At 46.1% G+C, this 26,912-nt stretch overlaps 1 pseudogene; it reads left to right on the top strand.

Moving 5' to 3' along the window:
* The first annotated feature begins 3,767 nt into the window (after positions 1-3,767).
* Positions 3,768-10,730, top strand: LOC124654856 (annotated as a pseudogene).
* The last annotated feature ends 16,182 nt before the right edge of the window (positions 10,731-26,912 follow it).

The raw sequence follows: 26,912 nt of genomic DNA, 5'->3' as shown, positions 1-26,912 counted from the left end.
AAACTTTTCTCGGTAACTGTTGGAGATTGATGTAGTAACATGGTTGGTACTAGCAGCAGTGCAGCACCCGCAACAAGGAAAAAGATACTGTATGCGGCACTAGAGAATAGAGATACCCACATCACGCTCAGCTCTGAGAATCAGAAAAGAAGGGAGAAATTCCTTTCGATGCGGCTGCTTTCTGTGCGAATCGTATTTGTAAGTTGCGGAGAATATTTGGGTGATGGTCACGCATGCATATGGACCATTTTATCTTCCATTTCTCATTTTCTTTTCGCCGATCTTGACTTTAGGGGCACTGTCGCTGTTTGCTTAATTTATGCAGAGATGGAAGGAACAAAAATCTGAAATCAGATTTGCTACTTTAAGGGCATTGTTGAGTTTGATTTGTTCGTAATTTCTGATTCCGATGCAGTGCAATTCTAGAGAAATAAGGGTCGGCTCTACAATCACTCGCCTGGAACTCTCATTGTTGATGCTGCATTTTCTTGAATCTTTTGAGCTTCTATTCAGCTTTGCCTTTTGGTGGAAAACAACTGAAATATTCGTGGAGAAATAAGGGTGTTTTGGTCATGATCAGATCTGCTAGTGAGATCTCAATCACTCCGTTGGACGGCACTCAAGCTGCACCTATCCTCATCCACACTTTAGGATGTGTTCGGTTTGGGGATGGGGTGGAACGGAATGGAACCGTTCCTCACCCAGAGCCCATTCATGCGTTCGGTTGCAAGCTGGAATGGAATGAAGTGGTTCCTCCAAATGGAATATTCCCTCTAGATCCGGAATGAAGTGGTTCCTCCGATTCGGCCGGACGAGGTGGAATGGGTGACTGTCACACGCTGATTAATTAAGTTTAGCAATAATTAACAAAGTTTAGCAATAATTAATCAAGTTTAGCACGACTTAATCAAGTTTAGCAAATAATTAATCGAGTTTAGTCTAATTAATCGGGTGACTATCTCACCCATTCCATTCCATTCTCATCCCATTCCAAAACCGAACACATGGATGGAACCGTTCCGTGACAATTTTTTTGTCCGAACCGAACACAGGGATGGAACGGTTCCGTGCCAGTGGAATGGAATGGTTCCATTCCATTCCACCCCATCCCCAAACCGAACACACCCGTGAGCCATATTATTGTGTGACTTCAACTCCATTTTGTTCTGCTCCTGGCATATGCTATTGCAAACGAAAGTAGTTTCTGGGATCAGACAGAATATAAAAAAAAAAATATCAGGTGTTAAGCAAAAAGTATTTCATCAATATTGGTTAGTCAAAAATATCATCTTTAAAGAGATGGTTAGAGAAGTGTTAACCTAACTACGACAACAATATCTTTTCGTCATCGCACGGCCTACTATGGTCAGGGTTACTCGTTGACATGGGTATACCCTTCGGGTACCCATTATTGGTATACCTGGATCGGCTCGGCCCAATATGGAGAAGGCCCAACAAGGCAACTCGAAGAAGTAGTCGACTAGGACTCTTGTAAAAACCCTAGGCTGGTTGCATATATAAAGCCAGCCAGGGTACCCGATAGATGGAGGCCAACAGATAGACAGCATAGCTCCGCCTATGGCGGCACCCTGTAAACATACATATGATCATATAGTAGATTGCTAGCAGCACGTAGGGATCCTCCACCGAGGGGACCCGAAGCTGGGTACGTCGTGTGCCTAATCTCGCTCCCGGAATCTCCATCGTCGCTCTCTCCGAAACCCAAGTCTACAATACGTAGGCATTGCCGAGGTGATCCCTCGTCATTCGTAGTCGCATGGCTTGCTGGCCGCCGGCGTGCCCCGACGGGCCGATGCCGTCAGAGCTCATCCACACACGACGACTAGCTACGCGAGCGACGCAGGCCTCCCAACGATGAATGGTAGAGGATGTGTCCTCCCGCTGGTGGCGCGCCTGCACTCGGCCAGAGCATCGTCCCAGTGGGCTCTGGCCGCCGCTTCCTTTGTGGTCGCGTCCCTGTCAGCCTCATAGTAGGCTATGTCCCTTGCCACGATGACGTTCGCGGCGGCCTCCTCTAGCTCCCGGCTCTCTCAATTCACCTGCGGCTGCTCCCGCCGCGTCACCTCCATCGGGGTCGACAACTCGTACACATGCCTCATGGCGAGCACTTCAAAGCGTGCTTGCTCCACCACCGCTAGGGCCCGACGACGATCTCCCATGCCCTCGTTGCCGGCGAGGTCGGCGTTGTAGTCGTAGAGGTAGACGTTGTCCGCGGGCTGGGTCCCCCAGGATGCGCATGGCTTCCTTCGAGTCCTGGAGCTACGCCCTAGCGTCGGCGAGCCTGACATTGGCCGCCTGGATGTCGGCATGGGTTGCCGACGGAGGCTGGCGCTGGAGCGACTCGAGGAACACCCGCTCGTCCTCCAAGGCGACGGCCACGCGCGCCACCGCCTCCCGCACCTCGTGCTCTACTGCGTTCGGATCATCGGATGGCCGGCGCGAGCCATGGCGGAAACATGTGCGGTCGTGGTTGGCCATGGATTGTAGAAAGGATTGTGACTAGCTTCTAATGAACTGGAGTACTAGCTACAAAATATATGTAATTTCAGAATTTGTACCGGTCATTCATTTCTAAATTTGATCATGTATGAAGAAAAAAGTTACTACTAGCATCAAAATGTCTGGCCTGGCCCACTTGCCAGCGACTATCCCAAATTCTCTGTTCCCCTTCCTCTCTCTCTCCCCGACTCGTGTGCCTCTCGATTCCCGCCGCCTCCGGCTGGCCGGCGCCGCGGCGAATCCCAGACAGCCGATACCACCAACCGCGGACGCCCTCCCAGCTCTACTGGCTGGCCGGCGCCGCCCTTATGAGCTCGCTGCTTGGAGCCGCGCGGGAGGTCGCAGTTCCGGGTGCCGCCGTCGGTGACCGCGCGTGGCCAGGAGGTTGGTCGTCGGCTGCTCGCTGCCGAATCTTGGAGCCGCGCTGGGTCCTCCGCAACCGCAGTCGGAGCTGGGGGCTCCGCCGCGCCATGCCGCCATCCGCTTACGTCTTAGAAGGTAGTTCGAGCCGCGGCCAGTTACCTGAACTTTTTTGCTGTTCTTCTTCTCCCTGTTGCTTCTTTTCTCTTCTGTTAGGAGTAGATGCTCTCGGTTCTCTATGCCAGGTTTGGAGTACTGCGCAACGCACTCCAAACATATGTATGCACAGTCTGAATACTGTGCATTGTTTAATTTTGCAAGCCAAAGGCACTTGTTCATTTTTCGTTGGCTTGTATGTGTATGTCAATTAGATTGTTGTTGAATTTATGTTTGAACTAATATTTGTCTCCGATTATGGCACAAAGTATGTTTGTACTAGTTCGAGCCGCGGCAAGTTACCTGAATTTCCTCTTCTCCCTGTGCTTCGTTTCTCTTCTGTTAGCCAAATGCTCTCGGTTCTCTATGCTAGTTTTGGAGTACTATGCAACGCACTCGTTGCTGCTTGTTTGTCAAACATATGTAAATGAGCACACGACCATATTTAGCTAATTTCATTGCGGCTGCCCGATCCGAAGGAACGCAAACAGTCGCTAAAAGTGACCGGAATGCGTCAGCCGCTGTCGAGATGCCCTTAATAATTTGTGACATGGTGCCATGATCATGGACTTGTACTGCTGCTGGTGTCCTCCATTATTCAAAGCGTCTCCTGTACACATAAGGTAGTGGGTGGAGGCAACTTTTTTCCACGCGCTAATGTCTGGACTAATCTAGGAAGACTTGCAAAGTTGCAATGGTCAAGCAGGGCTGTCGACCTGTACACATAAAGGTGGTGGCATGTTGGAGAGCAATAATTCATCCTCGTCTCATAGTGGTATGTTCCACCCTCAGTCACTCCATTCTTCTTAGTTTCAGAAGACATAGCCGGCTTTCTCCGTTGGCCAGCCTTCTCACCTCGCCCAAGTCTAGGTCACTGCCGCTGTCCTCCTCCGTCGGCGCATCTGCGCCGGCGCGGCGGCTTCCAACGCCAATCGTCTTTGAGCAGGAGCAGGTACGTACAAATTGACTAGATGTCTTTCCCTTTCAGCTAGTGTAAAGTGTACTGATCTTGGTTCATTGATTGCTCTGCCTCCGGAATCCTCCAATCGTCTTTGGTAATTTTGCAATTCGTAGAAGGGGGGCCTGATCTGCTGGATTCTTCGTAGTTTCAGAAGACATAGCCGGCTTTCTCCCTTGGCTAGCCTTCTCATCTCGCCCAAGTCTAGGTTAGTGTCGCTGCCCTCCTCCACCGGCACATCTGCGCCGGCGCGGCTGCTTCCAACGCCAATCGTCCTTGAGCAGGAGCAGCAGGTACGTACAAATCGACTAGATGTCTTTCCCTTTCAGCAATTGTGAAGTGTACTGATCTTGGTTAATTGGTTGCTCTGCCTCCAGAATCCTCCAAATAGCAATGGGTTTTGCAATTCTTCGAAGCGGGGGCTGAAGGCTGGTCTGTTCATCGAGGCATCTGCTGTATTCCACCCTCTCTGGCATTCTTCTGCAAGATCCAAGTCTCAACACCACCTCGGGTACGTAAACCTCTTTGGGTTCAGGCAACGACAGTATCAGTAGTGTAGCTACTATTTCCTTTTTGTTTTTTTCCTTTGCTAGAAGTAGTATAACTATTTGCTTCGTAGCGACTAACTGCAAATACATTCCAATTAATCTTTGCAGCTTCTCAACACATTCATTAGCAGGGTGAGGATGGCCACGGCTATCAGCGCGGCAGTGTGGGCATTGGGCAAGGCGCTGGCTCCCGTTACTGATGACCTGCTCAAGAATTGGGCAGCCAGTGACAGTCTTGGCCCCAACATCAGCGCCCTCAAGACGGAGCTGCTGCGTGCTCAGGGGATACTATGCACCGCGCAGGACAGGGTCATCGCCAACCCTGCACTCAAGGAGCTGCTGCACATGCTTTGCGGCAGCTGGCGGACAAGGCGGAAGATGTGCTTGACGAGCTGGACTACTTCCGCATCCGGGACCAGCTCGACGGAACTTACCATGCAGCCGATAAGCATGCCGGGGGCTGCATGTGTGGCCTCGCTCTCAATGCCCGGCACACTTGCCAGGGCCGTTGCCAATAAACTCAAGTTCTCCTCAGCTGGCATCTTGCACACACCAAAACTGAAGTTCGATCGTGTGGAGATGTCTAAACGGATGTCAGACATTGTACAGCAGCTGGATCCCATATGTGCTAAGGTGAAGGAAATCCTTGATCTAGAGCTCCGCAAAGTACAGCCTACCCATGGCATCAGACCCAAAACAACTCCAGCAATAATAGAGCCAAAGATATTCGGGAGGAATGTTGAGAAAAAGAACATTGTGGATGGCATTACCCATGGAAAATATTGTGCCGATGGACTCACCGTGCTTCAAATTGTTGGCCCAGGGGGTATCGGGAAGACGACTTTCACACAGCACATATATCAAGAAGTGAAGAGCTCGTTTGATGTTATGATTTGGATATGTGTATCTCTCAATTTCGATGCAAACAGGTTGGCACAAGAGATCCTGAGACAGATCCCTGAAGTAAATGGTGAAAAGAAAAATGCCATTGAGGAAGAGCTTATTGAAGAAAGATTAAAACATAAGAGATTCTTGCTGGTCTTGGATGATGTGTGGACATATGAGGAAGATGAGTGGAAGAAACTGTTAGCTCCCTTCAGAAAAGGAGAGGCAAGAGGTAATATGGTTATTGTCACGACTCGAATCCCGGAAGGCAGCAACAGTGGGAAAAATAGTTGATGATTCGATAGAACTGAACCGCTTAGGAACTGAAGATTTTATGCACTTATTTGAAGCATACGTATTTGGTCACCAACGGCCATGGAAAGACCATCCTCGAATTACTTGATGTTGGGAAAGAAATAGTGGGCAAAGCTGAAGGGTTTCCCTCTTGCGGCAAAAGCTGTAGGTAGACTACTAAGAAATCAGCTTACATTGGATAATTGGACAAGAGTTCTAGAAAGCAAAGAATGGGAGTTACAAACCAGCGACCATGACATTATGCCAGCTCTAAAGCTTAGCTATGATTATCTTCCTTTCCATCTACAGCAGTGTTTTTTCTATGGTGCTTTGTTTCCTGAAGACTATGAGTTTGGTAACAACGAGTTGGTTCACTTATGGACAGGGCTGGATATTTTAGATTCTTCGATCGGAGGAAAAGACTTGAAGATGTTGGGCTGTGCTATTTAAATGACTTGGTTAATCGTGGATTCTTTAAGAAGAATGTAAAAGTAGATGGCAGTGCTCGTTATATTATGCATGACCTACTGCATGAGTTGGCAGTGAAGGTTTCATCGTCAGAGTGTCTTAGCATATCTAGTTCTAATGTAATACATGTACAATCTTCTCCATCTGTACGTCACTTGTCTATCATTATAGATGAGAGAGATGTCAATGATAGAACGGCCTTTGAAGAATTTAAGAGGGAATTGAGTATCTTGGAAGAGAAATTGAGAGTTGAAAACCTACAAACTGTGATGTTATTCGGAAAACACCATGGATGCTTTGCCAAGACTTTTGGTGATTTGTTTGCAGAAGCAAAAGCCCTTCGTGTTATTTTGTTGTCTGAGTCATTTCATAAATACATTGTGGAGGATGTGTTTTGCAGCTTTCCAAGACTTGTTCATCTTCGGTACCTAAGGATAATACCTTTCGCAAATGTAACTTTTTTTCAGTACCCAAGGATAATACCTTTCCCAAATGTAACTCTAACCAGCAACATGTCAAGGTTTTATCACCTGAGGGTTCTAGATGTTCAAGAACACAATGTACCTGTTGATTGTCCAAGAGATGTGAGCAAACTTGCAAAGTTGAACCATGTTGATTGTCCAAGAGATGTGAGCAAACTTGCAAAGTTGAACCATTATCTTGTTCATGAGCGTGGCTTATGTAAAACTTCTGATGTGGGAAAACTGGAGTTATTACAGGACTTGAGAAGCTTTATGGTAAAAAAGGAAAATATAGGTTTTGAAATGAGACAGATCAGTCTTTTGGCGGAGTTTGGTGTGTCACTAAGAATTCATAGCATTGAGAATGCTGAACGACAGGAAGAAGTGAATGAAGCAAAACTGATACACAAAACCCACATACAGAAACTAATGTTAGAATGGAGTATTGATCGACCTAATAAGGATCCTGCAAAGGAAGATCATGCTCTTGAAAGTCTTCAGCCACATTGCAATCTTCTAGAGCTGCACATTGGAGGACATGGAGGTGCTACCTGCCCTTCATGGTTAGGTTCGAACCTCTCGGTTAAAGTATTGGAATCTCTTTGTCTGGTTGATGTAGCTTGGAACAATTTTCCACCTATAGGAGAGTTGTTGTTTGTTAGCGAGCTTGGTGAAGAGCATCCCAGTGGTATCCCAAGCCAGAGCTTTCAAAATTTGAAGGAGCTAAAATTGGTTAAGGTATCAAGATTGAAAAAATGGGTCGGAATTAGCGCTTGTCGTTTGGTCTCTCTACTAAAAGTGCTCATTATTACAGATTGCTTTGAACTCGTGGAGCTTCCATTTTCAGGTTGTGAATCAGTGCAAGAGGCATACGTGACTTGGTTCCCTAGATTACGGAAGCTCGAGATTATGGACTGCCCAAAGCTGTTGGCATTGCCTCCTGTTCCTTGGACTTCTGCTCCGTGCTCTGTTAGGATTGCACGGGTAGGATCAGGTTTGGAGGAGTTGGCTTACTCAAAGAATTGCAGATCAGAGTCGATTCTGGAAGTTACTGGGAAGGAGGGTGGTCATGATAGCACGTTCTGGAATATGTTGGCATTCTCTAATCTAGCTGACCTATTCGAGCTGGAAATGCGGAATTGCCCTCCTCTGCCACTGGATCACCTCCAAAAGCTAACGCCTATGAAGCATCTCAGAATAGGTGGTTCCAATAATTTATTGTCACCGACTGATGTTAAGAGTCCTGCCATATACCAGTTACGAATTGATACACTGAAGATATGGAGGTGTAGTGCTAGTGAGAAGGAACTGGCACAGCTGCTCTCCTATCTCCCATATCTCAGCGAGTTAGAAATACGCAGTTATGAGAAGATAACAAGGGTTGGTGTGGTGGAGCAGCAGAAAACAACTCATAAAATGGGACCGCAGCAGCAAGAGACAAGAGGAGAGGAGGAGATAGCAACAGTAGCAGCAGGAGGAGAAGCACTTGTGTTCTTGCCTCCCCAGCTGCGGGAATTGAATCTCTTCCTTTGCCCACAGTTGACCCTACTCTCCAGTTCGCTCAACGACGGCGGACAAGGAGGAGGAGGGCTCCAAGGCCTCCGCTCCCTCCGCAAGTTGGATATAATTGGTTGCCCCAAGTTCCTCTCCTCTTATTCGTTCTCTTGTTTTCCTTTTCCCACCTCTCTACAAATCCTATGTCTCCAGGATATCGAGGGCACTGTGACGCTGGAGCGCCTCTCAGATCTCACATCTCTCACGGATTTGCTCATATGTAACTGTGGGGATTTAAGAGGCGAGGGTATCTGGCCTCTTGCGCAATGCCGTCTCAAAGTTTTATACATCAAGAAAACCCCCAAATTCTTTGCCAGTTCTGAGCCCCAAAATTTTCCCCGTTCCTGCAAAATTGAGGAGATAACCACAGATGACCACACAGGTTTCCTTGCTGCGCCCATCTGCAGCCTCCTATCCTCCTCCCTCACCAAATTATACTTGTATTCAGATGAAAATGATGAGGTCGAGCGCTTCAGTAAGGAGCAAGAGGATGCTCTTCAGCTCCTCTCCTCCCTCCAGGCGCTCACGTTTCAATCCTTCCGCAAGCTGCAGTGCCTCCCAGTGGGGCTACACAGAATTTCCAGCCTCAAGACATTACAGATTCGAAATTGTCAGGCCTTCCGTTCGCTGCCCAAGGAAGGCCTTCCATGTTCTCTGCAAAATTTAGCGATTTGGAACTGTCCTGCCCTGACGTCGCTGCCCAAGGAAGGCCTCCCAACTTCTCTGCAAAATTTACTGATTTGGGAATGTCCTGCCCTGACATCGCTGCCAAAGGACGGCCTCCCAAGTTCACTGCAAACATTAGATATCCGGCGTGGCAACAGCGAGGAGCTAAAGTGGCAGTGCCGCAAGCTAAAAGGAACCATTCCTATAATGGAAGACTAATCCAAGGTAACAAGCTCATGATATCTAATCTTATTCTGTGCACGACCAATGCACGTTTTTGTGCGGTAATGGCATGATTTTTTTGGAAAAAAAACATGGTAATGGTAGGTCGGGTGGCTCATGAACCCCGTAGGCCTTTTCGAGTTTCATTGCAGTTACTGCTGTTTCACTTGAATAAGCCACTTTTTTAATCTACCGTGCAGGGCTCTTCTCTGGTTTGTATATTTCGCGAGACTCATGCTAGAAATCATCTCTGCATCCATGTGCAGTTTGAGTTTCCAGTGCAAGCATGGAGACATCAGTGTGTATCTTCCATCGTGTACATAATCTTGGTTAGTATTTGCATAATCATCCAACTCCGATGGCTTCATACACTATTTAGAAATTTAATCCACGCGTATTTTTCTCTGTTAGCTGGATCTGTACTGTTCATATATTTGAGTAGTTCTAGACCGTGAACCCTGGAGTTCGAGCAAGGGCGAGAGCCACTATTAACAGATACAATGTTGCTCATTTTCCTTTTTTTCATGTTAGTATGTTCTATCAATGATCTCGTAAGGATTGGTCCCAAGTATTGGTCGCAAATCTACATTGAAATTGGAAGGTTGCTCGTGTAACCTGCTATTGATATATGTGTGCTTCCCAATGGTGCCTATGTAACTATTGACTGTTAATTACCAGTATTTGTTCATTGCTAAACACATTGTTTTGGGGTTTCCATCACATCCTATTGTGTCCTTGGTGCAGGAACATGCACTGACGTTGTTCTCTGGTGGTATAAATGCTGTCAAGTCTGTTTTGCTGGATGCAACTTGTTGTTTTCATATATGAAGTATTCCACATGAATCAAATTCTCCCAAAGATTTCTCTATTGATGGAAGTTATATTTCTTACCAAGTTTTTCAAGTTTCTACCATTTGATAGTAGATGCAACTTCGTCCCAATTGCACTAATGCGCTTCAGCTGAAGTGCTGTATGCGCTTTATGCTCGCATGCTGCTTGGTGTAAAGTGAGTGCTATATTTCTTATTTCAGTTTCTTTATTTTCCTTGGACAAATTCTTATTAATTAATTGATTTCCAGTTTGGCTATTCTGGAAGCAGAATTTATGTGCAAGATCTCCTCGGAAGATCAAGGTTATTTTAGACCCAATCGGTTATCTAAATGAATCAATACTGTCGTCTCAGTTTCCATATTGCCAATTGAAACCATCCAAATAACCCACCGCAACACTTAGGTACCGGACTTTTCCTTTTTGCAGTTTTCTTCACGTTTCGATTTCGTAGTGGACTGATACTCCTATATTTTGATGAACTGGAAACAAAAACAGAGCGTCATATATGTGTTAATGAGTTGGCACTATTCCCATTGTGTTTAATTCAGTTGAACACAATGTGCTACTGATAAAGAAAACCTTCACGCGTAATCAAGCTATGGCTCTCACCCAGGAGATGCCACTGTTAAGAGTATAACGAGTGATCCGCAAATATTTATTTCCTGTTTTAGCAGCAGAAGTTACGCGTGAAGTTTCTTTTTAGCAAGTTTGCGTGTTGGAGCCTCTTTGTTAACTCAGATTTTTTTTTTAATCTCATTCAGATATGCATCGGCGGCGGTTGGGCGGTTCTTGCCAGCACCATAGGACTGACCGGCTCCAATCAACAGGACCTAGCATTGCCCTCAACAACCGGCGACGACGGCTGTCTGGCTGGAGCACCCCCTCTGCGTGCTCCAGCTTTGTCGCTGCGTCTCCTCTACTGGAGCTCCACCAGCAGGCACACCACCACCACCCACACCATCTCCAGCGACGAAGTCCCCAACGGCATCACGCAAGTCGCCACCGGTGCAAACACCAAACCTAAGTGGCTGGACAACCTAGGTGGCTGCGATGCGAAGATCAAGACAATAGTGGGCTGACAAGTGAGCTAAACATTTGCTGATCGACACATGTACATCCAATCTCTTCATTGTCATGCTGCTAACCTGTGGACGGGACAAGTTCTTGTGTCGATTGGAAGTGCTACACTTGTGGGGTTGATCAGCGTGTGCACCTGTATTCCCGTCCTCCTATTCTTACGACCTCCATAACATACTCATCTCCAAATGAAACAGGGAAGACTCTGTTTACGCAAAACAACACAATTTATTAAACGGCCAGTAGCAAAGTGTAAGTTTAAGCTAAAAGAATCAACCTAAATGAGGAAGGACAATTACTGCAGAATAGTCTGCTATGCCAAATACATATATTCAGATCAAAAAGAAAGAGCGCAGAAACCTGTGTACAAAGGGAATTCTCGGTCAGGCAGATCGCTGGAGTCCACAGCAAGTTCCGGCATTGCTCTGCAGGAGGAGCAGCCAGCAGGCAACACGAACAGGAAACCTCAGGCCTCGGTGGACCGCAGGCAGCCAGCAGGCTTGATCTTCAGCAGGCCATTTGCACCCAGAATTCATTGATTTCTATGAACGTCTACACTAAAGGGAACTGATCCATCCACAGTCTATACATTTCATGCACATTCCACCCAAATCTGAACCAGGAAAAAGACTCTGCCTTCTCTCCAAATTCCCATAGATTTCTGACCCATGCTCGAAACATCTTACCACCCTGGGTAATTTTTATGGCTAAAAGCAGATCCTGTAGCTAAACATCATCCCAAAATCTGAACTACAAAATCAACTGGAAAGTAGAAGATACTATAGAATTTTAATGGATTGAACGCTTGCACGAAAATTATTTTACAACAATGGATATGCTGATTGACATAGATGGCAATATATGTAAGAATATCCAGTTCCGATGCTCAACCTGACAAGGCAGTGAATGTCGAAGTTGGTGGAACAATTTCAGATCCGAATGTGCAGTCTAACATGCATCTGGTACTGGTTTATTCCCATCCGTCACTTGTTGCAATTTGAAATAACTTGTCAGTTTGATTTAAAGCACGACAAACTTGAACCATAATAACAAACATCAGTCCCAGTAATGTTACACCGGAAATCAAGATGAGCACCTCAAGAAGCAAACTTATTTTTTTGTATTACATACCATTGTTAATTTGTCAAAAAAAAAATACAGTGAGGTTGCTCTACGCTTGTACATTCTAGGTTGCCACATAGTAGTATATCATAAGATCGGCAACACAAATAGCTTGTTTAAATATCATGAGGTTCCAGATAATATACTTTAAAAACACCAAACACATAAAATACTCAAGTTTGGATAGAATAACAACTGAGTTAGGCAAATAGAGAAGAATAATTCCAAAATCGACTAATGCCGGTTTCAACATCAACATACAAATGGATCAATTAAATCTAAATCATGGATATGATGCATATCCCTAACACTATGGACTGGGCACCTCTTGAAGCCCTCCTCTGTAAGAACTTGTCATTGTAATCCCTTGGTTCAAGCATAAAGGTCATTAACTCTAGCACTCTAGCTTTCAGTACAAAGAATGAGGCAGTTAATGTCAGACTTAGTGCCTAGGTACGGATCAAGCACTATTGTCTTGGTGTTCCTGACACAGACTAATCAAGTTTGGACAGAATACCAACTGAGTTAGGTCAATAGGGAAGAATAATTCGAAAATGGACCAATGCCAGTTTCAACATCAACAACATACAAATGGATCAATTAAATCTAAATCACGGACATGATGCATATCGCTAACACGAAGGACAAATCTATCAGTTGTAAAGTGAATCTGGGCGCCTCGTGAACCCCTCTTCTCTAACCGAAGCTTACTACGCTGTTCCGCCAAGAACTTGTCATTGTAATCCCTGGGTTCAAGCATAAAGGTCATTAACTCTAGCACTCTAGCTTTCATTACAAATAACGAGGCAGTTAATGTCAGACTTAGTGCCTAGATACGGATCAAGCACTATTTCCTTCAGGCAGATGTCAAGACATGTGATGAGATTCCAGTGTTTCCGACGCCACTCGTTATTCTCCTTTCTTGTGTATGGCTGAAAAGGAATGGAAAACCAACCAGTTTAGGCTAGTAATAAGTAGATCGAATGAGCAGTTGTAGACTACGAATTAACAATGAAATCGTCACCTCAATGTACACCTTCTCCAAGGACGGAAAGCATCTCATCAACCCAATAACTGAATCCAGACTAAGTGTCTTCATAGTAACAGATTTTTTTTTTTTTTTTTTGAGAATCTCTTCATAGTAACAGATAATATCTTGACAGTGTGCACCACCGTTGTCAGTTTAACAAAATACATGGCCAGTGCAAAATCGTTTGAAAATACATGGCCCATTGCCGCAAAGGAAAAGTATAAGACCCACACTGCCAAGGGACCCACACAGCCCAGATAACGTCAACCCAATAACCGAATCCAGACTAAGTGTCTTCATGGTAACAGATAACATCTTGACAGTGTGCACCACTGTTGCCAGTTTATCAACACGCAATCCCTTAATCAAGCATGATAGACACGATTAGGCCAACGCAAGTGCATATGATATATTTATATAATTTCTATATACAGAGATGCAACTGAAGGCAACAAGTAGGAAGGCCAAAGGTACCTGAATAACCGTGGAGCCAAACACAATTCTGGAGAGGGCATCCTGTCCGGAGATGTAAAACCCATCAGAGAGGCAGCCTAAGGTCTCCAGTTTAGGCGCGGAGACTACCGATACATGCGCGCAGAACATAGTCGAAATCTTGATGGAGCAGCCTCTGAAGACAAGGGGCATCCTCGACAATGAGTTCCTTCAAATGGTCATTGCACAGCCGGTAGTTCTTGACACAGACGCTTCGATCTGAGGGTAAGGGAGCTGATCTTGAGGCGGCGGAAGCCGAATCCGTGGCTGATCAGTAAGCACTCCAGAGTGGGGCAAGCGATGATCAGGCCGTGCAGCGAGCACTCTGAGATGATGACAAGCTCAAGCTCGAGATGCTTGAGCAGGGGGAACTGAAGCTAAAGCTCTTGCACGGTGCTGTCCGGGAGGTTGCAATTTCCGATGGTGAGAACGCGGAGGGTGGCTGAGAAGCGGAACGTGGACGACGGCGGCGGCTGCTGCAGCGGCTGCGGCCTGCAGTAGGACTTGAACCAGAACTCGAGCTCCTGGAGGCTTTGGGAAAGGAGGCGATGCACCGCAATGGGCCGGGCCTTCTTCTGCTACTGCTTTCAGCCGACTCTGCTGCGCTACCTGGATACGCTTCGCTGACGTGTACGAAGCAGCCGCGGTTCTGCGCTGGCAGCACGTTCTCGCACGGGGTGCTCTGGCCACCTGCAGCGTAACGGATGATGTGGCAACGATGCAGAATTATGTGGGCTGAAGGGAGTGTGCATTTTCCTCAGCTTCAGTTCAAGTATGATGTGGCAACGATGCAGAATTAGGCATATTTCAGATAAAACTAATCTGTAGTTGATCTTGTATTTGATATTTAAACAAGGATGATATGATGTGTAATTGTGCAACAGGCAACAGTGTACGTGCAGCTATAAAAGAAATGCTTTGATTCCGCGATATGATTGCGACGAAGGATTGGAAAAGTCCCAGTTGAACCTGGGTGCACGTGAACCCAGTTTGGAAATGCATTTTCCAAATGTTAAAAAATTCAGAAATAAAAATAACGGGGTACGTATGCATGTTCCATGTGTGCGTAGAAAGTTTTCGTGGAGAAACCACTTTTTTATTTCAGAATCTAAAAAAGACAAAATACGTCACATATATACTGCTATATAGCCCTGCAAAATTTCACTTTTTTGCCGAGGCAAAATAAAAGGTTTTTTCGTCACGAAACTCATGTCCAGGTCACATGTTTGAGATCACCTTTGCAATCATTTTGTGTTTCGATTTTTAAAACATGTTTTTACATCACAAATGCACTTTTCGAAAAGTGGGTTCACATGGGTTCTGAAAAGCCAGTCTCCGAAGGATTTCACTACACAACTTACATGCATGTGGCTTAGGATGATACGTTGGGAATTCTGTAGTTGATGTTGCATGGAGATTGCTGACGAGTACATTTGAGTCTCAAGCTGAATATTGCAGGCAACAAACTGGGGCGATTTACACAAAAATAACCCTTTTGTTAAAGAAAAGCACAGACTGACCCTCCGGTCAAACTATTTCACCCATCTAATCCTTTTGTGTGGCGTCCCTCCCATCGGCGCCACACCTCACTGTGTGGCGCCCATCCGAGCGGCGCCCATCCGAGCGGCGCCCATCCGAGCGGCGCCACACATCCATCCTACGTGGCGTGGCCGACGCTGATGTGTGCTCGACGTTGACGTGGCAGGATGGGAAGTGTGGCGCCGATGCCAAGGGCGCCACACATCCAGGGTCGCCAAACGGCTAAGGACTAAGCGTCCGGAGCCCCTGGATGTTTTCGACAGACAAGTTGATATAAGTTGACATATGTGGCGCCGCTTCCATGGGCGCCACACAGTGCAGTGTGGCGCCTATGCCATGGACGCCACACATTGACTTCTGGTAAACCATGTAAATTTCTAACATATTTCAACAGTTTTGAATACAACATTGCACACAACATGTACGACACAACATAGTGGTTCAGATAACACATAAGGTTCGACGACATGAAGGTTCCAATTAAAATATGGTTCGATGACATGAAGGTTCGAGAAGATCAAGGTTCACACAACATCAAGGTTCGATGACATAAATGTTCGACAACATGAACCTAGCCAAACGGACATCACTGCGTGGCAAAGGCTCCCTCCCCCCTCGCCTTCTTCTTCTTAGATTCTTCAGCCAGTTCTTCCTTCTCCCTTATGTCACGAGCCAACTGAACCACCGAGTCGAAGAAATGGTGGCGCTCCTCCGTCTTCGAAGCTTCCGCTTGAGCTCTTTTCTCCGTTATGCGCTCAGCCTCCTTAGCCACCTCCTCTAGGTGCATCCTATTGGCCCTCTCCCTCGCTAGTTGAGCAAGTTCCCAGTTCCTCTGGAATTTTTCCCTCCATAGACGGTCCCGTTCAGCCTGGAGCTTCTCATTCCTCTTCTTCTCGCGCCTCTGGTATTCCTCATACTCCCTTTGCATACGGGCACGCTCGGCCATCTTATTCTCGTGCTCCTCCTTCTCCTTCCTCGCAACTTCTTCCTTCTCCCTCTTCCGCACCGTCTTCACAGCCTCCTCCCAAACGGAGTCCTCCTTCTCATTGCCCTCCCACGCCCCCTTCCCCTTGGTGGGTTGAGTTGCCATACCTGAAAACAAAATCGAAAAAACCAAAGTTAGTCACGGAATAGGAAAATAGAAAGTGGAATACAATTAATATATTGGAGACACATACGGATAAGGCCCCGCTAGGTATCTTAGCATACTAGCACACCGACGTACACCATGGCGACCTCTACTAAGCCCTACATGAATCCTTGGTTGCCTTGTAGGTTGTCGCCATTGTGATTGATGCCTTGGAGCTTGTTGGCTTGGAGCTTGTTGGATTGGAGCTTGTTGCGAAGGAGCTTGTTGGCTTGGACTTTCATGGCTTGGAGCTTGTTGCCTTGGGGCTTGTTGGCTAGGAGCTTGTTGGCTTTGAGGTTGATTTGAAGCTTGTTGGCTACTTGATTGTTGGCTTGTGCTAGCATCATTGCCCTTTGATTTTTTGCCGGATGTACATTTTCTTCTATTGTGCCCCTTACTATTGCATGATCCACAATTAGTTGGCTCGTGAGCCTCTTGGAATAACTTGTTTCCCGAATGACCCCATCTATCCATATCTCCGTGATACCTCTTTGTCTTTCTTCTTCCACGTTTCACAACCTTCCATTCCGGATCTGGCCAAACTTGCACTCCATGATACTCCGGCCATTGTGATTGGTCCAAGTAGGGAGAAAACCTTGGAGCCCATGTCCTTTTTGTGGCTTCGATGGAGAACTCGGACTCCCGAACGGTGAGGACGTTATTATAGTCCACACGTCTAGTGCGTGCCGCTGTGAGCAAGTGGGAGCAAGCCAAATGAAGCAAAGATGGCCTCCTACATGTGCATTCACTTGTCTTTAGGGACACACGGAAAGCACGGCCTCCGTGTTGGACACCACCTTGTGTGGTGCCTCCCGGCTCATTCACTTGATACACCCAGTCAACATTGTCATAACATGTAGCTGTTTGGGAGTCCGCCTTCCTCGCCTGAAAGTCCATGAACTCTTGAACCTTCGTTGGGTACTCGCAGTTCCTAGCAATTTTCTTCTCCGTTTCTTCGGTGTAGTTCTGGAAATAGACATTCAACTTCTCGAATGTGTATTGAATTATTGCCGTCACGGGCAATGCACGGACACCCTTCAGCACATTGTTGAAGCACTCAGCCATGTTGCTTGTAATTTGACCATATCTCCTCCCATCCTCATCATAAGCTCGTCCCCACTTTGAGTTAAATATAAGGTGCCTCTGAAGAAACTCAAAACCACCCGGGCTGAGGTCTTTGTGCTTGAGCAAGCCGTTGTATAGGTTTGCGAAGCGGCGCTCGGAGTAAGCGAGGCAACAATCTTGAAGAAGGTCAGACAACTCTTTGTTTTTGCATGCCCGGTAGAAGTTTGCACAAAAATGCCTCATGCACCATCGGTGGTGCAAGGGAGCATGCCCGGGAATGTCAAGCTCCACCTCATTGAGAATTCCTTGATGACGATCCGAGATGACACACACTTCCTTTGAGGGTGGTATGACCCTCGTCCTCAATATATGGAAAAACCATTGCCAGTTATCATTGTTCTCAACCTCTACCAATGCAAAAGCCAATGGTACTAAGCGGTTGCTCGCATCATTTGCTATTGCCACCAATAGTGTGCCCTTGTATTGCCCGGTCAAGAAGGTACCATCGACGGCGATCACCGGCCTACAATGTTCGAATGCCCTCGTGCATTGCTCGAATGACCAAAATGCACGGTGAAATACCCTCACTCTTTTACCGTCATGCAATGTCATTTTGGTACTAGAAGGCTCCACCACATGAACCATGCCCGGGTTAGTAGCGGCCATCGCTAACAACAACCTAGGGACTCGGTTGTATGCTTCCTCCCAATCACCGTACAACATCTTGAATGCGGCTTGTTTGGCCTTCCATGCCTTCCCATACTTGACGTCGTAGTCAAACCGGGATTTCACCGTATCTTGCACGGACCTAATGCTCATGGTTGGAAGTGATGATATCTCCGCCGAGAGCTTGTATGCAATGAACTCGGATGTGAGTTGACGGTGGTCCGGCTGCGCATCCTTGCCATCAAGCTTCGGCCCCCGGCACATGTGAGTGGCTACACAACTTGTTATGTGCCAAGAGGGCCCTTTTTTGAAAGGTCTTGCACAGACAACCCATGGACACCTTTTATCTACACATTTTAGCGTGTACCGCTTCTTCAAGTCTGAGTGCACAACGATGTAAGGGCGATGATGCTTAATCGAGAACTCCTTCAACCATATCTTCAATTCCAAGAAGATATCAAACGTGAGCCCTTTAGCGATCATAGCCGTCCTACCATCCACATCTCTCTTGGAAATTGGCCTAGCTCCAAGAAGTAAACTTTTGCCACCATCAACCACGGCTCCATCCGCAAGACTAACATCACGGAACAATGGTATCCCAATATCCCGTCCGGTTACCTTCCTGAAGATCTTGGCTCTTTCGGCTTCCTTAGCCGTCAAGCCATCCTCATCAACTTCTTCATTGGGTCCATCATCATCCGAGTCCGAGGCATAGCATCGGGAATAAGGAATGGAGTGGTCCATGTCCTCTTGGGTCAAATATGCATCCAAATCACCGACATTGTTGTAATTCATCTCGAAACCATTATCACCATCGTCATGCTCGTCATACTCCTTCTCCAACGGTGGATCTTGGGCAATGGGAGATTGGACAATGGGAGATTGGGTGGCTTCTTCTTGGCTCATGGGTGGTGGACTCCTAGCTTGAACGGGGGAGGAGCGCCGGTTAAGGTCAAGCTCGATACGAGCATCAACCGTCTTGGTTGCAAACAACTCCAAAGCCTTGTCTTGTGACTCGGCCACCGTCTCCTTGTAAACGGACCAACGTTGCTCGGAGTTGATACGCATTGTCTTCCAACGGGTGTGCATTCCAAACCCCACATTATGTCTTCCCTCTAGCTCAACACCATCATTTGGCTCATTCCAATTCAACTCAACCCTCACTTGTGCTACCACCTCCGCAAAGCTAGGGCTAAGGTCAAACATCAAGTCAACCTCTTCCGGGTCCGGCTCTATGTTTCCCTTCAAGAAAGCATCCTTGTCCACATGATGAACATGAACAATTCTTTCCATCCCCCTAGCATAATGTGAACAACACATACATACATGTGTTCATTAGTTACCATAATCAACACAAATCAACCTAGGGTTTCTACCCATACAACCTAGCACTACCATTTCTCCTACTTCAACAACCCTAACATCCAACCAAATCCACATTCACCCTCAAATCAATCTAGGGTTTCACATGTAGATTCAACCAAATACACAAAATCAATGGATGAAAAGAAGGGGAACGGAGGAGATTACCTCAAGGAACGGGTTGGGAACGATCTCCACGGGCAGATCTGACGAAATCCAAGAGATTTGAGTAGGGATTTGAGGGGGGGGGGAGAGAGAGCCGGCCGCCTTTCTTGAGTGAAGAAGAAATAGAGAGAGGAGAATGGCTGGGTCGGGCTTGGGCGGCCACACATAACAGGATGTGTGGCGCCCTTGGCATCGGCGCCACACTTTCAATGTGTGGCGCCGATGGGAGCGGCGCCACACATCCTGCCACGTCAACGGCGAGCACACATCAGCGTCGGCCACGCCACGTAGGATGGATGTGTGGCGCCGCTCGGATGGGCGCCACACAGTGAGGTGTGGCGCCGATGGGAGGGGCGCCACACAAAAGGGTTAGATGGGTGAAATAGTGTAATATCCCAGGTTTAGAGACGATCGAGGGGTAGATTTTAGACAGGGATGTGCATTGCATCGTAAAATCTGGGAAAATTTCGCGCTTTTAAAGAAAAATTGCATCGAAGGGGGACAAGTTTCTCTCTCGACACCTTACAGGGTTAGGGTTTCGAGAGTGCGATAAATTTGGACCTCAACTAACTCAATTAGGGTTTCGAGAAGAGAGGGGAACAAATTCCTTCTCAACTTAAGTTGCATGATTGAATTCAAATAAGTTATGTTTGAATTTCAATTGAATATATTATAATTCAAATAGTGGATAATTCATTAAACAATTGAATAAATCAAGAATATAAAATAGTAGAACATTTATTAAAAGTTCATTAGGGAAAATTTGAGCTTTATTGATTAACACACATAATACAAAGTCATTTACAATATTCTTATGAATTATAAATATTACAACACATTACACAAATGAATAAATGAAAAAGGAAAATAAAAGAATTACAATTATTGACAGAATCCTAAACTACTAAAGTAAATCTTCATGAATAGTTTGATCACCACTAGATTGATTTTCACTTGATCATCCTCATAAACCTGCATAAGAAACAACAAAGACAAAAACCTTGGTTATGCCAAGTGGCAATGCCACTTGGCAGATTAGAGAAGAAATGGAATTTGGTGGATAACACCACAACTCTGCCGAGCTGATCCATCCCAGCTCAAGTTCCAAGCCACACACACACAGGCAGCACACAAGGACTAGTGCATGCTTGACAACACACAAGGCCAGGGAGAGTCACCAAAGTGATCAGGTAGTGCTGTCGACCAAGGAAGCAATGTACTGGATGGTATAAAACTGTTTCACAGCCAGAAACCCTAGCAGCTCACCGCCAGGTCTCCAAAGGGTAAGCACAGTAAGAACAGCAAGAGCAGGAAGAACAGCCAGAGCTGTTCAACCTCTCCTAAAAACCACCAGAATTAAATCAAGCATCACAAGCCAGCAGGAGGAGCAGGGCAAGCTTCACACATCAACCAGAAGCAAGTCCTCTACCTCAAAACACTTTCTAGGAGCTGGAGTGAGGTATACACAAATGATCCTGAGCAAACATTTGTTTTGCTCATAAATAAGTATACCATGCATCACAGAAACAAAGAAGGGTAGAACCCTGTTTGTATCATCATCTGGCTACTAAGCCATTTGGTGCAATCAAACTGAAGAATAGCCAAAAGGAAATCACCAAGGGAACACTGGTGTGTCAGCATGGTGACACAACTAGAGAAATCCAACAAGGATTTAATCCTATTTAGCCACCCAAAGTCACTAAGCACCTAACAGCCTAGCTATACCATCAGAATATAGACATCTACATGTCTATATTTAATTTCAACATCAAATGCTACTGGAAATCCAGTCATGGATCAACCAGATAGCATGAGAGAGTCACAACAAAGCCACAGAAGGGGGAGCCACCCTTGGACAGCACCATGGAGCTGTCAGGGCTACCTCAAACCCACAAAATCACACACCAGCCACTGCATCATAACCCAACAGGGTTCAGCATGAGCTAGGGTACCCAACCAGTGGTTGGCATCCCTCTAGCTACATCAAATCCATCCATGAGATCATCACTGCTAAGCAGTTCACATCATTTATCTATTTAGTAAAGCAGTGATACATAGATAAATGAAACAGATAAGTAAACCATGCATCAGGTCTTGCTGATGATCTAATTGATCATTACAAGCAATAGCAAGGACTAGAGCAAGCACAGATATGCACCAGCACAGGCCAGTGTGTTACATAGACACAAGGAAGAGCATCAGTGAGACACATGCATAGAACAGCAGCCAAATACCAAGCTACTGATGATCATATGATCATCAGGACTTGACAGAGCATGCCAGTATATGCTAGAATCAAGCCTAGCACCAAACCATGGATCATATAAATGAAATAGCCACAGTTAAGCAACAATTGTATCACAGATAATCATACAAACAAATTTATAATTGTATCCAGAAGCACATCATCAAAAGATGAAGCTATCTAGCCCACAACCAAGCTCAATGGAGCACTACCATGAATTATAACTCATTGAGAAACACACCAGAGGTACTGGTCCTTGCATAAAGCAATGATTACTTACAGTAATCAAGCCAGAGACAGAAAGTATGAATACACATGCGAGTCTAGCAGCAGCAGCAATGAATGGAGCAACATGGCAGGCCATGAGCATCACAATATGCTCATGAGCAATTACACAGAGTCATAGCACCAGTAGTGGCAAGGGCATAACACAAGTAATTAAGCAACATCAATGGCTAGGACTGCCCAGGAGAGCATCTAGATCGACAGTAGCATGCACAATCACATGAATAAGCAGAGACAGTAAGCCAGGGCATAGAACATACAACAGCAATAATGGCAAACACACAAGCATGAGCCAGAGAGAGGAGAGCACCAGTACAAGCAACAGCATAGGCTAGGGCATGGTGGTAGCAGCAGCGAGCACAAGGACAACGAGCATGGTATAGGATAGAGCAAACAGAGCATCGGCAGTAGCTAGCAACCATGGCGAGCGGCAGAGAGCCAGCGAGCATACACACAACGAACGAGCAAGCACAAGCAGCGGCGGCCGGCGAGAGCCATAGCAGCAGCACGGCTTGACCTCTCCAGGAGGAGGAACAGCCGCAGCTCAAGCTAGTAGATAGAGGAGAAGAGCTGAGAGAAAAAGGAGGAGGCGGTGGAGCACTTACAGGTGAAGCGGGTCGATGAACGCGGCCATGGCGGCCACGGCGGCACACACCGGGACACGGCAGCGCCAGGCCAGGCCGTGGCAACGCCGCAGCGCCCAGCACCACCACGGCAAGGCACGGCGACGCCATAGCACCAGGAGCGCCGGCGGGCGGCGCATCGCCGCAGATCCTTGCGGCCATGTCACAGAAGGGTTGGGGGCGAACGGTGGTGACGGCGAAACCCAGATCGACGCGGATCATTAGATGCGCCATCGAGAGGCGGTTCAGCCGCCACCCATCTCGTCGCCGGTGATGGCCGGAGTTGGCCGGGATAAATCGGCGAAGGCGGCGGCGACCATGGATCGCGAGAGCACGGGGAGAGCTAGGGTTAGGAGAGGAGATAGCGATGCGAGCGACTGGGTTGGTTAGACCGAGCCCAGTGGGCTGGTTCAACCTAACCAGCTCGGCCGCCTAACAGGTGGGCCCGAGGGGTATTTTTGACATTTCAAAAATATCAAATTAAGTGAATCTTTCACTAAATTTTTATAAAATAAATATAGCTCTAGAAAAATAAATAAAAATATGAAAATCACTCAGCATAAAATTCTCTATCATAATAAAATATGAAATGGAATTTTTGAGACAATTAAAAAATGAGTCATATTTAAATGCAAGGAATTAATCATTAAAAAAATAAACCTTGTATTTTTAATGATAAAAATAAGTCCATAAATACTTTTGGACTTTAAAAACACCTTGACAACATTTCAAGGTAGTATTTTACTCTAAACAGAGTATCCCTAAATTGTTCTTAGTAATTACCTCTTACATGAAATAATAAAGCATCGGGAAGGGGGGAACAAATCCTAAAAGCTGAATCATGCATAATTGCTTCTTTAACCATTGCCCTTATCGGACAATGATGCTATCTTTTAGCAACAGAGGACAAGGGTCAGTCCACACCATCGAAGTGCAACACTTTGCAGTCTTCAGGCAAGTTCATCGCTTGCTCATGTCATTTGAGTATTTTTATCGAATTACTTGCAAAGTACTATGTTTATCACTCGTGCATAAAAAGCAAAACCAGTATTTTCATAACTATGAATATGACTATGTGGTTGGAAATAGAACCATGGATTGTGTTGACATGGTGGAGGTTCCATTGCAATGGGTTTATATCCATCTAGGATTAAACAACAAATGTCGTCCAGTGATTCTTGTGCCGTAATACCCGTGTTAACCATAAGACCTGGAGTGGGACGGAGTAGTCAAAAGTGTTTCCACCTCTCGTTCATCAACGGATGCGCTTACCGTAGCAGTTGTATCTTGCGAGAACAACCGGAGGGTGGGGATCCCATTCTAATTCCCCACGGTAATGCGGTCTATGATGGGTTGCAACGACCGGCGAAGGACCATGGTTGCGACCTGGTAATAGTTGAGGTCGGATGGTATCCTATGGATACGCTGGCCGGCGAGAACCCAAGGTCGGAATTGCAACAAAGGGTGGGTGTTCGAGGTAGCGGAGGAACATGATTGGCTAGACCGTTACCGGGCCTCACACCAAAGGAAGTGTGGACGGGAAAGGTGCCCGGTTGGCACCAAGGTTAAGATCTCTTATGGGTAAAGAAGCACACCTCTGCAGAGTGTAATGAATCGTGACCTGTCACTCCCTGTTCCGGGTTTGGAACTGCGAACGCTGCCGGAAAGGAACTCCATGAAGTTCTAGTAAACCGGTGAAGGCTGACGGACATAGTTCTTCTAAATAAAAGCAACCTCTTGAAGAAATGTTTATCAAAACCTGCATTGGTATTAGACTTTCTGGTCTAGTATCGTAGTAGGTGCATTAAGCACCTCTTTCCTAATATGAACTTGTTGAGTACGCTCGTACTCATACCGCTCTTAAATCCCCTGCTTAGATTGCCTGAATCATCTTGAGGAGGACACCGACAACCAAGAAGGAGCAGAAGACATCTGTTATGAAGAGCCAGACCTCTCCGGAGGAATAGAAGGTGTAGACTATCTTATAGTCTACGGAGCCGGGAACGGTTCCGAGGGAGAGCAAGCATAGAGTACCCTACTCAAAGTAGTAACCGAGCAGTGGGAACACGTAGTATTTAGCTGCTCGAGTTGAATAAGATGTATAACCTGCTGAGACTACTATATTGTAAGTTAGGTTGGGTTCACCTCGAACCCAGGAGTATTCCTCTCCAGACCCAGGAGGAACTCCGAGATGATATGTATATATGGCTTGTAATAATAAATGAATGAGTTATGGACATGCTATGTTCTGTTGTACTACTCTGAGGGATGTAATATTTGCGGATTGGTACTTCGTGAATGTTATATCAACGACTGGCATACTACAACATGCAGTGGTATGCGTGGTCACCACGGTTGGTATCAGAGCAAAAGCTTTGACCTTAGGTTGGAACCTAGTAAATGGGACAGAACGTTAGGAGTCAAATAGGATTAGTAAAGAATTCTCTAAAAATATGGTGTATATTCACTTGAGAATAAAAAAATCATATCTTTTAGTGCGATAATTCTTTATTATCACTATTATGATGCATTATTACTAATATTATATTCTTTCTTATCCACAGCCTAAAATGGCCAGTTCACGTTCCGGACGTAACGTGAAAGTGAAGGAATCCACTCTGAACGATTATGACGGAGGACTCACTGACATTCTCCGTGCAATGTTACTCGAATTTGGGTGCGATCCCCAAATCCGAGTAATGAAGTACATGTATTACGATGGTACAGTACTGGCTAAGTGTATGGTAGGACTACATCTACCCGAATCCCTAGGAATGAGTGCAGTGATGCCAGCAGGAGAGGCTAGAACCATAAGAACAGCCTACCACATAGCCATAATGAAAGCCATCACAGATATTCGGGAACATAAGACCAAGGAGCTTATTGGTTCCGAATTTGCACATATTCCACATATGGAGGAGGAAGATGAACCAATGCTGAATCACTTTAAGTTTGCTAAAAGAAAGCCTGCAGAAGCCGCTAAGTACATGGATAACTGCCGAAACCTACTGACATTGTTCTTTCAGTTGAACCGACATCTGTCGGGGGGCAATTGACACAATGTTGGATGAATTCACTGAGCCCAAGGAGGAGTCGAAGGGGAAGGAACCAATGGAGGGTGAGGTTCACACACCAGTTTATTCAGCTGGTGATTTTATTAGTATTGACCATCCAGAACTACAAACCACACCTATAACACCTAGGTACTTTCCTAGTAGCTCCCAAGGTGGATATGAGGGCGGAGAGGAATCCGGAAACCATCACCGTTCCGAGACTCCTATAGAGAATTCCACAGGTTGACGTTGGGGATCATTCATGGGAACTGAGAGTGATCCAGTGAGATGTAATCCCGAGATAGACCAAGACGCCATAAACCAGTATCAGAACCATCAGTATAGTAGGGGTGATTATGAGGAGTATCCGATAATGATCGAGTCGGACACAGATGGTGGGAATGCCTACGGTGGAGTCACAGGGGAGAATACCCCAGGGGAGGATTATGCTTCATTAAATAATCATTTCATGACAACAGATTTCTCCCTGGGATCATCCTCTGATTCGGACTACCAGCCGACTGGGAGACCATATGTCCCAGACTCTATCAGGAGGACCACCCGTTTGACCGGATGGAAGCCTGGGATGTACCAGGAATGAAGCCACGACTAGAGACCACCACGGGAGGCGAGACTACAATACAGTTGTACCACATGTATTGTAGTATGTAATATTTGTATAAGTTGTAATTATACTTTAATAAGTGAGTTTGCATACTCACACTACTACTGAGTATTGTAATAAACCACTTAAGTATGTTTATACATGGTATATGTTTTGTATGATTTGGATTTGCTTCTTGATTTCCATTGCGTGACTAGTTCTGTGCACAAAGTTGAGCTCAGAAGACTTGCGCATGGAGTAACTATGAGTACCCCTTTGTGTTACAGAGCTAGGGGAAGATGTCGGGAACGTTAGGAGATGAGAGTGAAGCACAACGCCTCGAGCGCGAGGCAAAGCAGAAGGAAGAGGCGGATGAAACCGCCAGGAATCAGTTACCACCACCACCACCACCGATGACGCAGCAGAACTTCCTCCAATACATGCAAATGTTGGAGGAAAGACAACGTTTGACTATGGAGCAGCAGAATAAATTCTTCCAAGACTTGCTGCAGCAGAATAGGGTAGAGAGACC

This window comes from Lolium rigidum, chromosome 5, assembly GCF_022539505.1.
Source record: "Lolium rigidum isolate FL_2022 chromosome 5, APGP_CSIRO_Lrig_0.1, whole genome shotgun sequence".
NCBI classification, from domain to species: Eukaryota; Viridiplantae; Streptophyta; class Magnoliopsida; order Poales; family Poaceae; genus Lolium; species Lolium rigidum.
Note: the sequence above shows the minus strand (reverse complement) of the source record. Positions and strands in the feature narration are given on the sequence as shown.